The 15,202-nt window shown below is 37.8% G+C and overlaps 2 non-coding genes across 2 annotated transcripts; one reads left to right on the forward strand and one right to left on the reverse strand.

Moving 5' to 3' along the window:
• The first annotated feature begins 3,977 nt into the window (after window positions 1-3,977).
• Window positions 3,978-4,050, forward strand: Trnaf-gaa. Its single transcript has one exon. It is a non-coding gene; the product is annotated as a tRNA-Phe (tRNA).
• A 10,702-nt stretch (window positions 4,051-14,752) lies between these two features.
• Trnam-cau lies at window positions 14,753-14,825 on the reverse strand. The gene has a single exon. It is a non-coding gene; the product is annotated as a tRNA-Met (tRNA).
• Window positions 14,826-15,202: the final 377 nt, after the last annotated feature.

The following is a 15,202-nucleotide window of genomic DNA, read 5'->3' on the forward strand; positions in this document are numbered from 1 at the left end:
TAAGCAAATTCTCTTGGAAAGGGCCCTTATTTCACTGGACCCCTTATTCCATAGTCTTCAAACACCGGCAGCACCCCTATGAAAAAATTGTATAAACCCGTTTCAAAATTTTATACAATTGCCATGGCAATGTATAAGATTGTATAAAATTTTGAAACATGTTTATACAATTTTTTCATATTTTCAATTTCTGGCCCCCAACAGAAATAAAAAACTACAATTCAACCACGGTGGCAGACAAGGAGTACTAGAGTGGAGACAGGAAACTTCTGATGGCATTGAGTAAGGGTTTGCAACAAGTTGCAATACTGGACTTCTATTACAGAAGAAAGCAGGGGAGGCACATGATTCTGCGTGAATTCTTCACAAGTGCTGAACAAATGTCATGTGAAATTATGCAGTAGTTGATAGGTATTCACAAATATCGGGAGAGACGTTAATGTGCTGACCACACAAAGGCACCTAAGTCCGATGACCACCTTTCATTTTAGCTGGGCTGGATTGAAGAGGCCTTTGCTATTCCACTTATGAAGACCGTTTGTCTCACATTTTTAAGTTTGTGAATTACATGAGAGAAAATATGAAGTACATCATTGCTGTGATAAGCATTAACAAGTTAAATGAATGCTGCGATTGGTACGATAACTTAAATGAAAAATGTGGTACGGACAATAAAAAAATAGTTAAGAATGCCAAGTGAATATAGGCTCCTCTTGAGACCATAGACTGAAGCCTGGTTAGCCAATAGGAAAGAAAATCCGGCCTGAATGGTAACTAGGCCCAAGTAAATAGATTAAACAACCGAGAAGTTAGGAAGTTATTAACGGGATGTAAGTTCTTGAACTTAGAATTATAAACTATTTGAATGATACTTGCACTTAATTAATACTTGTGAATGACTTGTAGGTGTGATTGTACATCGCACGTAAAAAAACAGTACGTATCACGAAGCTTAATCACCTAATCGCACGAACTACAGATGTCAGTCATACTTTCAAAAAGCGAACAAAAGTGAAATTTTTTTCCGCGTGATACATATCCAAGGCATTCACTCACTAAACGGGTATTAACTGGCACGGGGAATTAATTGCATGCAACAAAGAAAGGCCTATCAAGATATTGGTCACCAAATCTGAATCGTATGAGAAAATATTTTACCATGTCACTCGAATTTATTTTGCGATGACTGGTTCAGTTATATCTTAAATTGCACTAATGGTACTTGGGTATCTATATCCACAATGGAGCAAACGGATTGATTGATAGAATTTATTGGTGGAGAGCGGTGAGAATTATTGGAAGGCAGACACCTTTTCCGGCTCAACTTTGAGTTTACTTTTAAATAAAGGCAATGGTCTAGGTATTAATCAGTATTTATCATTGTATAGAGAAAATATTTTGCGGTGATTTATTTCACGGGATTTGCTATTGTTTGAATCAGTCATCCTGTTTGCACAGCAGATAGGAGCACTTGTTAGTCAAGTTTTGGCAGATACGCCTCCAAAGTGAAATTATTGGGAAAGTGTTTTTAAAATAAAGAGGAGAAAACTTTTTTGTTTTTATACATAAAAAATTCAAGTTGCATAAATTATGTACCCGAAGTTGAATGTAATTCTACTAAACTTAAAATGACTCAGGAGTTAGTAACATTTTCGAAAGTGCGAAGTGGTGTACTGCTGTCCGTTGTTCGGTAATGATTTTGCTTTCAAACCGGTGAAAATGTTCGAACATCGTGATTTCGTAGGTTGATGCGAGTATTTGGAATTCCGGAAACCTCGTAAATGTTTGGGTTAAGCTGTGAAGCCGTTATTGTAAGGTGTGCGTTAAGTGATACTTGATAGCATGGAAGTTTGACTACCTCTTGGGCCGCCATGACTAAAATTTTTTAAACTATTTTTCGCCAAATTTATCGGGACTTCATCTTTATGAGCGCCGCATTTATGGTTGCGAATTCAGGCATTCGCTTAAATTTGACGGTGAGTGGTATTTTATTTTTCATATGCACTTAAATTGCAATTACTCATGATACTGAGTTTCAGGTTCCTGTTTTTACCCCATTAGAAAGTATCTGTTACCTGAAACCAATCTAATTTGACTCATCCATAATATTTCTGTCTTTGCTGCGGTGTACAGGAGAATTTTTGATTGTCTGAAGCACTTTTCACTCATTGTTTGGTAGTTTATGCGGACGCAGCGAGTACTTAATTGCTTTATATGATTGTACCCAGTATAAATTTAACGCAACTATTTTACCAATTAATTATTGTGGTTGCACGATGTTTGATTTAACGTTCCCAGCGTACATTTATTCTCTAACGGGTCAGCAATTTGAAGCTACTGCTCGCATGGCATGGGCGTATCCAGCGGGGGCTAGGAGGGGGCAGCTGCCCCCCTCTAGAGGCAAAACGATATATTTGAACAAATTTTCTTTAAATTCAAGAAAAGTGATATTAGTATAAATAATGTAATTAAAATAAAATATTTTCCGAGTAAATAATTATTAAGCTAATAAAGCGCTGTTATAATTGTTATTGAAATTTTGGTTTCATAACCTTTTCTATGTTTCAACTTGAAGGACCACTGCTTAACCCTCCCTATTTTTGATTCTGGGTATGCCCTTGTCGCATGGTCTAGGCTGCCCTCACCCCAAGGAACCAAGTTGGAGACGTTAGCGAATGTGGATCCATCCAGTCTGGGCAAATTGATAAATAGATCTATTGAGATATAAGATTTCATGTATTGGGAGCGTTGTGAGCTGGTATAGATTGCTGTTGATAGATTGGTCCCGGAATCAAATTCCGCGTGAAGCCTTCGGACACCCCGAAAGAATGTCCTGCGAGGCGGTCCAGGGAAAGGAACAGGCTCTGCTACCCTGAATGTGTGATATTCGCACGCCTGTGGATTAGATCGATGTGAATTATGTTCTCACCGTAGAATTTCAGGCAAAGCACTCTTATAGAATCATAATTTCCAGGTTGTTCTTAGTTCGTCTACTTATTTCAAAACAAATTATCCGCCGCCACTGGCGCAACACCGTGATCGTCCGTCTTGAATAGTGCTGCCACCACAGCGAAATGGAGAACTATTTGAATTCTGTTCTGTATGACGTTTTCCTTACCAATAATTTTTTTTTCTCTCCTGATTTTTGCTTTCAGATTATGGTACTGATATCCAGTTGGACGAGGAAATTTACATTCCTTAATAATATTGTACCTATGGACGCTGTCATGCATTTTGCAGCTTCAGATTTTTCTTTTATATTCTTGCCTTATCGGGTTTTCGAGTATTGTTTGGCAAGTATTGCAGTACTGCAGTGCCAAGTATTAAGGTTTAATTTTTAATGGCATTAGAGATTTTTATGATATTTTAAAGTAGGTATGCCCTTTAAATAAATGGAAGGATTTTTGAGAAACCTGTTTTTATACTTGATATTCACGGATAATGGACTCGAAGGAGGCCATGAATGGATTTGTGTCGCTTTCTTATGCTGTCGCATTATATTTTCGACTTCGACCAAAAACTGACTCTATATCTGGTTATGCGATGTGTGAGATTACCTTCTGTAATGAATGTCCCGTTATGAAATGTACAGTGTAATAGCAACAACTTTATGTTAGACGAATGAATGACCATGCCAATGTAAGAATTCGTTAAATGTAGCCCCGTTGTCCTAATTGTAGTATTTTGCATCATTAGGAAGCAAATTAAACGACGATTTTTATCATATAATGGTGCGTAATCAACAACCTTGTTCATTTTATAACATCAAAGCAACATACATAGGAACATACACGTACATATTCAAAGCACCACAAAGTTGATGAGCATGAGCGTGATCAAAGCTAGTATCGGTCTTGCATTATGTCACTAGACATTACAGGGTACCAGTGGAGAAACCTTTTGCAGTCACTCAAGGATAAATGGTTACATTTGTCACCCACGGTCAACCTCGTGTGAAGTTGCCAACTTGTACATCGGCCGAAATAGCTCAGTTGGGAGAGCGTTAGACTGAAGATCTAAAGGTCCCTGGTTCAATCCCGGGTTTCGGCAAATTTTTTTCAGTGCATATTTAAGGTGCAATTATTCCATATTTATATGTAGATCTTCTGTTGAGTTGGTTTGTGTTTCATTATTTCATTTTTATTGCTGTATGGGCTGCTAATAATCTCCTGGTTGAAAACCCCTGTTAGTTACTCTATCGCTGCATGTTGGTGTGGTATTCAAATGCGGGAAAAAGGTTTTTTTATAGGATTGAATTTCATTTTTATTTTACCATGAGACTAAATAAATAGTGATTGCATCATATCTAGACCATTTTTTGGTTATCAATAGCTGTCTGACATTTTGTAGGTTCGTTGGCAGCCTTTTTGATGGTTTAAGTTAATATAGTGTACTATGTTATTTTTCATTATTAGCGTTATTAATGCACATTTTTGTTAACAGTTATATGCACTTTTAACTCTGGGTTAAAAATATAATGTCGCAATAACTATAGCGGTGAATAATCGGGATTATAAAAATGCGATTTAATCGATTAAAAATAGCTGACTTTTTTTTACTCAGCCGCAATGACATTATTCAACCGGCAAGACTGGAATTTAGATGAAAAAATACTTTTGAAATCTAAAATTTCATCAATTAATATTACTAAATGTTAGAAAATGGTTGATAACTTGCAGAAACTCCGTGCTACAGATTAAATACGATTTTAATAATTTTCGCACCTTTGCAAGGTTTTTGTTCTGCTATTTGCAACATATGTTTCGAAGAAAATTAAAAATTGGTCATTTTAAATAAATTCTATCTTCGCTCTTTTGGTTCCACATTTTTTCATCGCTTGTAGCCGGGAAATTATTTCGGTGGGAGCGACTGAGGCCTCTGTGGCAACGTGAGAAAAATTAAATCCTACACCTAAATTAAATCCTACACCTTGGCACTTCCCATTTCAAAATATCTCTTTTTTTATCGATTCTGTCGGACCTGGAAATATTTTTCGATACTGAGGTATTGAGTGGAATTAACATACCCTTGGTAAGTTTTGGTTGATTTTATCGTATCATTCTTAATATTGACGATTATCTGCATTATCAATAGCCTAGACTCATACTCATGAACTATATTTGTCCTTTAATTTGTGGTTAGGCGTTGAAGAACGTTCGTTTACAGTTTTTTTTCAGGTTCCACTCATTCAAAATGATAGGATTCTTTGAGGTTTCAATAATTACGCACAACTCCATCTTTTTGACGACATTCCCGGAAAAATGATTACGTTAAACTACCATGTGTTGATAAGATTTGGGCGTAGAGTTTACTCGGAAAAACCGAGACAATGACAGTTTGAAGGCTATAATGTTTAATTTCATTAATATAAAGTCAGTGAATTCTGCTGGTTTTTCCGGGTATTCTTCCGCGTTTATCCATTTGTCCTACAAATGGATAAACGCGGAAGAATACCCGGAAAAACCAGCAGAATTCATCATAATCTCCGCGGAAGCCTACTTGGAAACTATATAAAGTCAGTAATGACAATTACACGTATCGTCTGTAAATTGGCGATCTCCTACCAATTTCTCAATTTCTAATGGCATCATGAAAACTTACCTTTGAACTATTTTTCTCGTAACGTTTCTTAGTCGAACGATGGAACGACGACGTGTGGATGGTACTGTTGCGTCACTTGCGTTCGCTGTCCCCACGGCGACAGCGAACGCCCGCTGCCCGTGACATGGATATCAGTCATGATGATGACTACCCCCTAGCCTTTTCTGTTCTTATTGTCCTTGTCTCTGCTCCTTTTACACGTGCACTCGGTTACTGATGGTGATCCTCGCTTAATTAATGCGGTGACACGAGAACCTACATGTGTGCGTGACATTTCTAACCCCCCTAATGGCTCCAGTAATTTACGATCTCTGTATTTCCCTATTTTTAATATTTTACTCAATGCATTCCCCGTCCGCTTTCGAAAATTCATCCATCCAGAACGTAAGAACGAAACAACTGATTCAATCACTCACTCTGTGGTTCAACCCAAGGTGCGTATAATAGGCCTATTATACGCACCTTGGGTTCAACTCATAAGCTGTTTTAGATATGTGAGGATCAAGGAGGTTGTATATATCTGGAGGCGCTTTATTCGAGTTTTATGCGTGGTCAGAATTCCGCCATCTTGGTTTGACAATTTTCGGACTTACAATTAGTCTCAAACAGTCTACGTACATAATCAAGTATTCTCTTCTTTACATCGCTTATGCACTTAATTATGTCGCCTCTGATTTATAAAATGAAAATGCAACAATTACTCTTGATTGTCGTCGGCGTTATCTGATCGTTCGTCATACTATTGTGCATGTTAAGCTGTCCATATAGTCATATCATGGTGATAATATATCGTCGTGAACACACTATTATTGCGACCGGTCCGCTATCGTAAGATTTACATTGGCTGTAATCTTATTAATTACCAGTAGAAGTGCGGGGGAATGGATATTTTACACGTGTAAAATGTTATTTTCGGCTAAGCTAGTTGCACAGCGGAACCGTGGTGATTTTTAATAATTTATCCTTGGGAAAAGATATTCGAGGCATATTTTTACGAAGCCCTCCCATAAATGGGAATATCTGTCAGACCGTAGATTCAAAAATAGACTGAACCTTTTAGATAAATTCTAGAGCAGTGTATTTTCTAACGAAGTTAGCCATATCTTACGGATGCCAACATACTACGGAAGATCAGATGATATAAATAAAATAAGAGAGATAGCTTGTAGAACAGACAGAATCATAAAATCTGTTATTCCACGATCAGTAAGAGATTATAACGGCAGCGTTAGAACTCATAAATAGAATACAGATTGTTAGATGACTTGTGGCATAGCCTATTAACTTAAATAAAACGTAATGCACGTTTATGAATTTTATTATTATTTCTAATAGTATGTGGTTGTGTAATTTGTTAGTATGCGTGACGTTTTTTTGGACCGTGTAGTGACCATGTGGGAATCCAATTGTAGCTGGTGATTGATTACCCCCTGCCAAACACCCTAGTGGTGGTTCGCAGGGTATCATGTAGATGTAGATGTAGAAATAGAAAAAAGGTTTGCTGTGTTCGTTTGCGATAGTTTATTTTTACGTAACAACGATCATGACCGAATATTTCACCAAATAGAACGTTAGCATTATCTCTTATGGGATTATCAATGTTTTGGTCAAAGTAGGCGTGGCTATCCTACCCAAGCACTCCCATTCCTGCCACACTGCACTCAGCGCTAGTAACCAGTGGTGCCCCCTCCAGTACATATACTTACAACGTCCGTCGGCGCTGACAATGAGTGACTTCTGGTGAGGATAGAGCACGTTCCATACTTGGCCACTGGCGTGTGAATATCTCATAATCATGGTAGGCGGGCCATTTCCTTCATCAGCACCACCATCACGTTAGACTGTATTTTAATCGAAACATTTTGAATTTTTTTACAATTTCCTTTTGTTTATTTGGGCGAACCGGAGTTTAAGCCCCTTGGCGTATTGGCGGCGGTTTCTAGAACTATTTTTTGGTTTGGGTTGGGTTGGTTTGGGTTGGGTTGGTTTTTGCTTTAATAACAAATAAAATTTGATAAAATTTATGATTTGTTGATAAAATTTTTGTGACCATTGGTTGGTTTGTTGATAAAATTTTTGTAACCATAGCGCGCGGGAAAAATAGTTCTAGAAACCGCCGCCAATACGCCAATTGGCGAATAAGGGGCTTAAACTCCGGTCGCGCCGCTTATTTATCAGTAATTTCTCATAACATTCAAGTTATCACGATAGACTCCACGTTCCTTTTTCCTGACAACACAATGTTTTTCGTGAAAATGGCCGTTTTCGTGCAAACACAGTTTGCTACCTATGGGATAAGTCTCGCTCACCATCTCCATTTTCTTCAATCGACCCATAAATTCCCTGTTGACCGATTTAATCCATTTTTACGGTCAATCGAATTTATGTACATGAGTTACAGAGGTGGATATGGCCTCGGGAAATCAATATTCTCCATCGTGAGTCAATCGTGGCTCCACTAATACTGATACTCATTATGTAGAGAAATCTCCCCCCGGTGTCTACGTGGTCTTTAAATTATCGCTGTACCTATTTATTCTGGAGGAAGGAAGGGGCAAGATTCATCCAATGTTAGGGCAACTAATTTAAAACTATATCCATGATATTTTGCTTTCAAAATAAATTTGAACTTAATAGAAAGAAGAACAATTGCACTGGGAGGTGGCTAGGAAGTTCTATGATGGATCGAAGAGAGGGGCAGGGAGGGGTGTCTGCTCAACCTTATATTCTCTCCTGTTCTTAACTCTGTTTTGACATTCGTAATATCGCGCGATAGAAAACCATCATGCACTTCCATTTTCAATATGACTGCTCATAGAACGGCTTGCTAGGCTTGGCATCATCATCTCTTGCACCTGATACCATACTGAGGAGCTTGTGCTAGGTCAATAAAATCAGGCTTGTTGAACGGAGCTATTGATTTTTGTCGTTGTCATCGTTTCGATTGCCGTGTGCATTGTCGTGTGGTCGTCCATACTGAAGGTGTTTTGGACAGATAGGAACACTCTCTCTCCGTGGTATTGTTGGAGAGGGAAGTGGAAGTACGGGGGCGGGGGGAAGCGGGTCCCTTCTCCTCCTCCCCTTCCCGCTCTGCTGGGGCGGCCCGAGAGAGAAGCCGTGACATTGCCGGCCACCTAGCAACACAGGGGAGGCGCGCCCCGAAGTGGGTCATGCGGAAAGGCTCTGGTTCAACCCCCTTCGCTCCCCCCTCCCCGTTTACCTTTCTCTACCCCCCCCCCCTTCCGTCTTTCCGGAAGGGGAGAGTGATGTGCCGGTCATGAGAGAACCGTTCAATGCATTAGCGATTCATTGCCATGAACCGAATGAATTGTATGAATCACTTAATGACCCGTTCGCAACTTCATTGGATTATTATGGCCTGGACCACGTGCCACTCACCCTGGTGGTGGCTTGCACGGTATCTTGTAGATGTAGCTGTGTTTTAAAATTCCCCAATCACAGCTCTGACTGAGCATTATTTTTATTATTTATTTATTTCCCATTTCCCCGTAAACAGCACATTGCGGCCTTTACAACGGGTTTTTCAACATCAACAACGCACATCAAAAACATCCATTTGGTTTAATTGTGGTATACGACTTCCGATGGTGTATAGGACCGTCGACTAAATTTTTGCTTTTATTTTTTATGACTTCGATACATTTTCTCCGAAATTGTTTTTCTTTCTTAACTTATAATTATTATAACTTATAACTATTCTTAACTTATAATTGTAAGTCGAGTTAGTTTCATTATAAGTCAAGTTGTTTTCAATGAGCAGAAGCTTATATTAGCGTTTCAATTCCCGTTTTACGCCAAGTGAGTCAAGTTATCGTGAACGGGGTTCTATTCGTAGTGAATTGTTCTAAACGAATAAAATGGTTCATCAAGAATCGCCGCATGAAGAGAAGATTATCACCCAGAAAAGGTGGTGCCTGGTATAATATGCCATGCAAAGGTCCCTACGCGACGTAAGTTAAACATAAAAATCGTTTAAAATGATAACAGTAGGTGAATTAAAAACGTGATGTAGCACGAAGAAGACCATAATAATTAGTTTTTAAATATTTCAGGAAAATTTAGAAATAATTAATCGAGGTGAAATTTTGAAAATTACTTCAGTAACACTTTCACAATTTTATCTCGGCAATTCACCTTCAAAATTTCATCTTTAAAGTTTGCGTTGATTGTGTATCTCATGACTCACAATCGACGTAACATTCAGCAATTCTATGTGCCGTTTTCCTTTGTTTTATTTCTCGTTGTATTGTTTTGGATCGTTTCAATTATTCAGTTTGAAATTATTTATTTCGCTGGTGGTCGTTCTTCTAGGATACCAGTAAAACGGGGTGAATAGAAACAATTTTCAACTTTGGTTTGAAATTTTGCATATTTGTAGTTGTTCCATATAAACAATTTTTTGCCTAAACACAGGTCTCTGTTACACCTATTTGTTTGTAGTATTTAATTTTTAAATTTTATTTGATTTTAAAGAAAAAAAAATTAAAACATAGTGTTTCTATTCACCCCGCAAATGGGGGTGAATAGAAACAGTACTTCAATTTCATGTTTTTTCTATTGAAACGAATCGGGGGTGAATGGATACAGTTAAATATGGTATTTTTAATTTGTAATGGATAAATACAAATTTATTTCTCAACATAATGATTTAATTCAGTACATAAACAAAAGAAGTTACATAACTGTAAGTAAACAAATTGAATAGGCAGACAATTACCGTATTTAACTAGATTAAATTATGATAAATAAATTGTGAGATCAGACCGGGCATCTTTGAAAAATTTTTCTTGCGGGGTGAATAAAACACTAAAAATGATTTGTTTCTATTCACCCCATAAATTCTGAAAACCTAACCTAAGAAATATGAATAATTTTTGAAATAACATTGTTAAAGTTAAAGCTTAAAATAAGCCTGAATCTGTTATATGAATAATTAAACTATGTTTTTTACAGCTATTTACTATTAAGAACACAACGTATTCTGACTTACCTGGAAAGTTCAAAGTGGATAAAAAAAACAAGAATCACGTGGTAAAATTCAACATGACAAACAAACAGGAACCAGTGCTGCCAACCAAACAAACCGTTATTTCACTTTCAGCCAAAAGTGTACCAATCTAAAAAAAAATAATAGTTGCCGCTATTTACCCATAGTTATGTAGGAAATAGATTCGAAGAATAAAGAAGTTTCGTTTCTATTCACCCCAATGTTTCTTTTCACCCCGTTCTACGGTAGTGATTACTGATTACCCGGACGGGTAGCCAGTATAAATTATTTCGATCTTCTTTTGCACTACCAACATGCAACAATGGAGAAAGTCAAATTTTGCCCTTACGGGTTGGCGTTGCTAGGCATTATTGGCTCGCATGTGGACTCTTGGTTCATTTTGAACAGTTTGAAGGAAAGATTCGTCGGAAAGAGTCGAATCGCGTGAGTCGATTGAGTGAAATGAATCGAGAAGTCCAACTCGGTAGAGTTGGTTTGGTAGCGTTAGGATGAGGGTGTGAGGGGGACTTAGGTGAGCGGCAATAATGGATGGAGGGGCAGAGTGGTGTAGGATGACTTTGAGCGGGGAGAAAGAGAGGAAACTGGAAGGGGAAAGGAGGGGTGGTGTGGAAAAGCAGGAGTGCCAACAACGAGGAAGTTGTGTAAACAGCTGTTCGTGGCATAGAATGGGCGATAAGAGAGAAAGTATATGCCCGATAAGGGACCCACCTTTTGATCTACTGCAACTCAAGTCCTAATGCTTCTTCTTTCAGCACCTACAGATAGAACTAAAGGAGGCAGACAGGTATTTTCTCGCCCATGTGTACTTCTTTACCTTAGTTTACATGTGTTGAGGCGCTAATCAGAGGATTAATTGGTATTAAAGTCCTGCACTCTATTAAGTTGGAATTTAAATGATATCATTATATTTTAAACACAAACCAACCATTCACCAACTACAGATCATTAAATTTAATCACTATTTATCATCGTTTTAGTCCCTGGTTGGCAAGAAAATATTTTGTTGATGGTTCCGAAATAAAAACAGAACTTTCAGCTTAAAACGTGATATCCAGGCGATTTCAAAGAGATCGTAAAAATAAATCGAAATATTTATAAACTTCATGTATTCAGCGATCATATATTGACATTCCAGTCCTCTGGTTTGAGTGAAAGTAATTTTAAGAAACAAATGTTGGTGCCGCTGAACCGAAGCAAATGCATTGCTTAAACCCCCAGGGATTTTGGGGGAGTGGGAGTTCTAATTTTTCGTTATACGGGGAATAACATGTGTGCTGCGTAGTGGAATATGTATAGTTTAATTTTCCGAGCTGTGTAATGATTACCTATACATGTATTAGATTAATTTTAGGATTTGATGTGAGGAGACGCTCACTAATTTCTTTGATAGTTGTGCCAGTAATTTGGACAAAATGTTAATCTACATTCACAATCACAATTCATCAGATGCTACATATGGAGTATGTTTCTCTATGGAAGCGAGGCTTGGACGTTGACAGGAGCAGAGAAGTCAAGAGTGGAAGCATTCGAAATGTGGTGCTACCGAAGAATGATGAAGATAAAATGGATTGACCGTGTGAGTAACGAGAAAGTGCTAAGAAGAGTGGGAGAAAAGAGAAGCCTCCTAAAAACATTAAGCAGAAGAAGCGACAACTTAGTTGGCCACATTTTGAGGCACGCTGATGAAGACAATCGTTGAAGGACAAGTGGAAGGGAAAAAGGGCAAGGGACGGCCCCGAATGGGTTATATAGGACAAGTTATAAAGGATGTAAAAGAGAAGAAATATGTAGCTATGAAAAGATTAGCGGATAGGAGAGAGAAATGGAGAGCTGCGTCAAACCAATCTTAGGATTGTTGACTAATGATGATGATGTTAATCTACACTCAATGGGAGGGCCTATTACCTCTTTCCCTGATTATATTTTGTGAAACATGTATGTAATGAGCCGATGATTGCTTTATGTACTTGAGAATGATATTCTCCTTTAATAATTTGACATTCTTCTTGGAAGATATTTGCTATGAGCAGATTGATTAGTGGCCATTTCTCTAGTTTTATTCTGGTATCTACACGAGAAGAGTCGTTTTCTACATGTAGTGTAAATGTCCCGACCGGAGGTATTGATTGGCTTCCTGTTGCCGGTGAAAGATGGAAACGGTTGAGTTTAATGTGTGGTTGTCAACATATTCTGGATTGCATGTGTATTTTATCGGACGTGACCTAAGTGACGTTCAAATATCGAAGGAATAACTGAGAATTCTTTGAAAATAAATTAAGGAAAAAATAATATTTAAATAAAAGTTTTCATAGTGAAAAGTGGGGTTGGAATTGGATATAATTATGATAAAACTAAATGTACATGTGATTAATTAAACTGAATGTATTCAAAATATCCTGACAGACTACATGGACGTTCTATTTCACTTCTATCAGGATGTTAGTCGAGTCGCTTCGACGTTATCACCATCAATGGAAGTTTCGTAGCTTTTGGGATATTTCGAAATCTGTATACAGGATCATATCAATGCATACAAAATATCCTATCAGTCGACTCAAAGATGCTAGGGAGAGGATTAGTTCACATCTATATCCACAACTCTTAATGCATTTCCGTCATCTTTTTCAACGTTTCTAATAGTTTGCACAAAATTGATCATTGAGGGCTTCTGTTCTAGAATGTACAAGTAACATTGCCGTTGGTATGTAAAATGTTTATAATTATTTATGTTATAGCATTATTTTACATTTTTAAATAAAAGTCACTGAAAATTTTCCACAAATACGTTAATAAATACGTTAGAATTCCAGCATATTAACCCTGAAAATGTCTTTACTTTCTGAATGCTACCTTGGCAATCCAGGAAGACATTTTTCTCAAATTGACCGCATTTTTTGAAATTCGTTAGTAACTTTTTATGTTTTATTGTGTTTGGATTACCTACACCATAGTAAACCTAAAACATCTCTCTGAATTTGCATGTAGTCCAATAAATAATTACTCGTACAATCTGTCAGCCCCCACTTAAATTGCATTTGACAGTTGGAAATTAAGAGAAATCTCAGCTCATGCCAAGGTTAGTTCTTCGCTTCACTCACAGCAGTTTCACTTTTCCTCGCACGAATACTCGGCGTGCTCAGTTAAAAACTCTCGATTTTCGCTTGACCTATTCCGTAACAATGGTAGCATTCTCACCGGTTGGATTACGGGGAAAAAATCTCTGCAGTCTTATTTTGCCTTAAATTTCTCTAGGACTGGTTACACGGTACATAAAAGTGTACAAGATTCTGCACATTTTTCTGAATGGTTTCCTGTACAGATTCTTGTACATTTATATGGACAAGATCCACTTATAGGTGCTTACACGGTGCATTCATTCGAACAAGTTTTCGAACATTTTTAAATGCGCATTCAGCGTTATCGTTTGTTTTTCCTCATTATTTGAAACTTACGCGCGTTATATAAACCAATTGAAGCGCAGAAAAGCCGCCGACTTATAGTAAGAAGACGAAAGCTACATAGAATCATCTTCTTATTTCCGCCTGGTGGTAGGAGTTAGAAACAACACTTTCAGTTATCTTGCTTGTGTCGTTGGTTTCCTTAATTCCGTGTGCTCGAACTGTTTTTATTATTTTGACCTCTTGCTTGTCTTACATTTTACTCTAATGGTTTGAACTTTGCTACGTTTGGCCTTTTAACTCTCCTGATTTGATCCATGAGCCTCATTGGACTACCCGAACGGAACTGTATTGATTCTAATTGTTCTAATTCCGTTCAGACAATTTTACAAGTTGAACTCATAATAGAGTCACCTGGTGGCAGACTACGTAAACGACACATTCAGTTCATCTGGCTTCTATTGGCGACTCATTTGTTTACGTGCGCCCCCGATTGTTGATTTGAATTTGACCTCTTGCTTGTCTTGGATTTTTCATTGATGGCATATGGGTAGCGGAAGGAACTTGCCACTTGAGACATGATCCTATGTACTGCTCGACATTTCGAAATGTGCTAAAAGCCACGAAAATTTGATCGAAGCTGATAACGCACAAGCGACGCGTCGATAACATTCTGAAATTAGTGAAAAATAAATCGTCCAACTGATTGAGCGAGAATAAAATATGCCCCGGGTGAGGATCGAACTCACGACCTTAAGATTATGAGACTTACGCGCTGCCTACTGCGCTACCGAGGCAGACATTATGAGCGGGAAACAAAGCGGATAAAATCGAAATGGAATCAATAATAACTCGCAAATATAAGCATCCTGAACGGTTCAAAACTTAAGTATTACATCATCCTCTACGAGCCACCCCTGGGGTGTTTGGCAGAGGGTGACCAATCACCAGCATGCATGCTGCAGCATTCAAGAGGATCACTCACAGCTAGGCGACACGGCGTAAAAATCTTACTCATAATGCCAAAAATACATTAAAAAATTAATTCGTTTACATGATTCTTGTGAAGGCTTACCGACGCAACGGTTTGTAATGTCTATGGTAAATATATGCAAGTAAATGGTATACTGGTATATGCAGAACAATGGAAAAAGATAACATTCATTGATTTGTC

Source organism: Ischnura elegans, chromosome 9 (genome assembly GCF_921293095.1).
Source record: "Ischnura elegans chromosome 9, ioIscEleg1.1, whole genome shotgun sequence".
Lineage (NCBI taxonomy): Eukaryota > Metazoa > Arthropoda > Insecta > Odonata > Coenagrionidae > Ischnura > Ischnura elegans.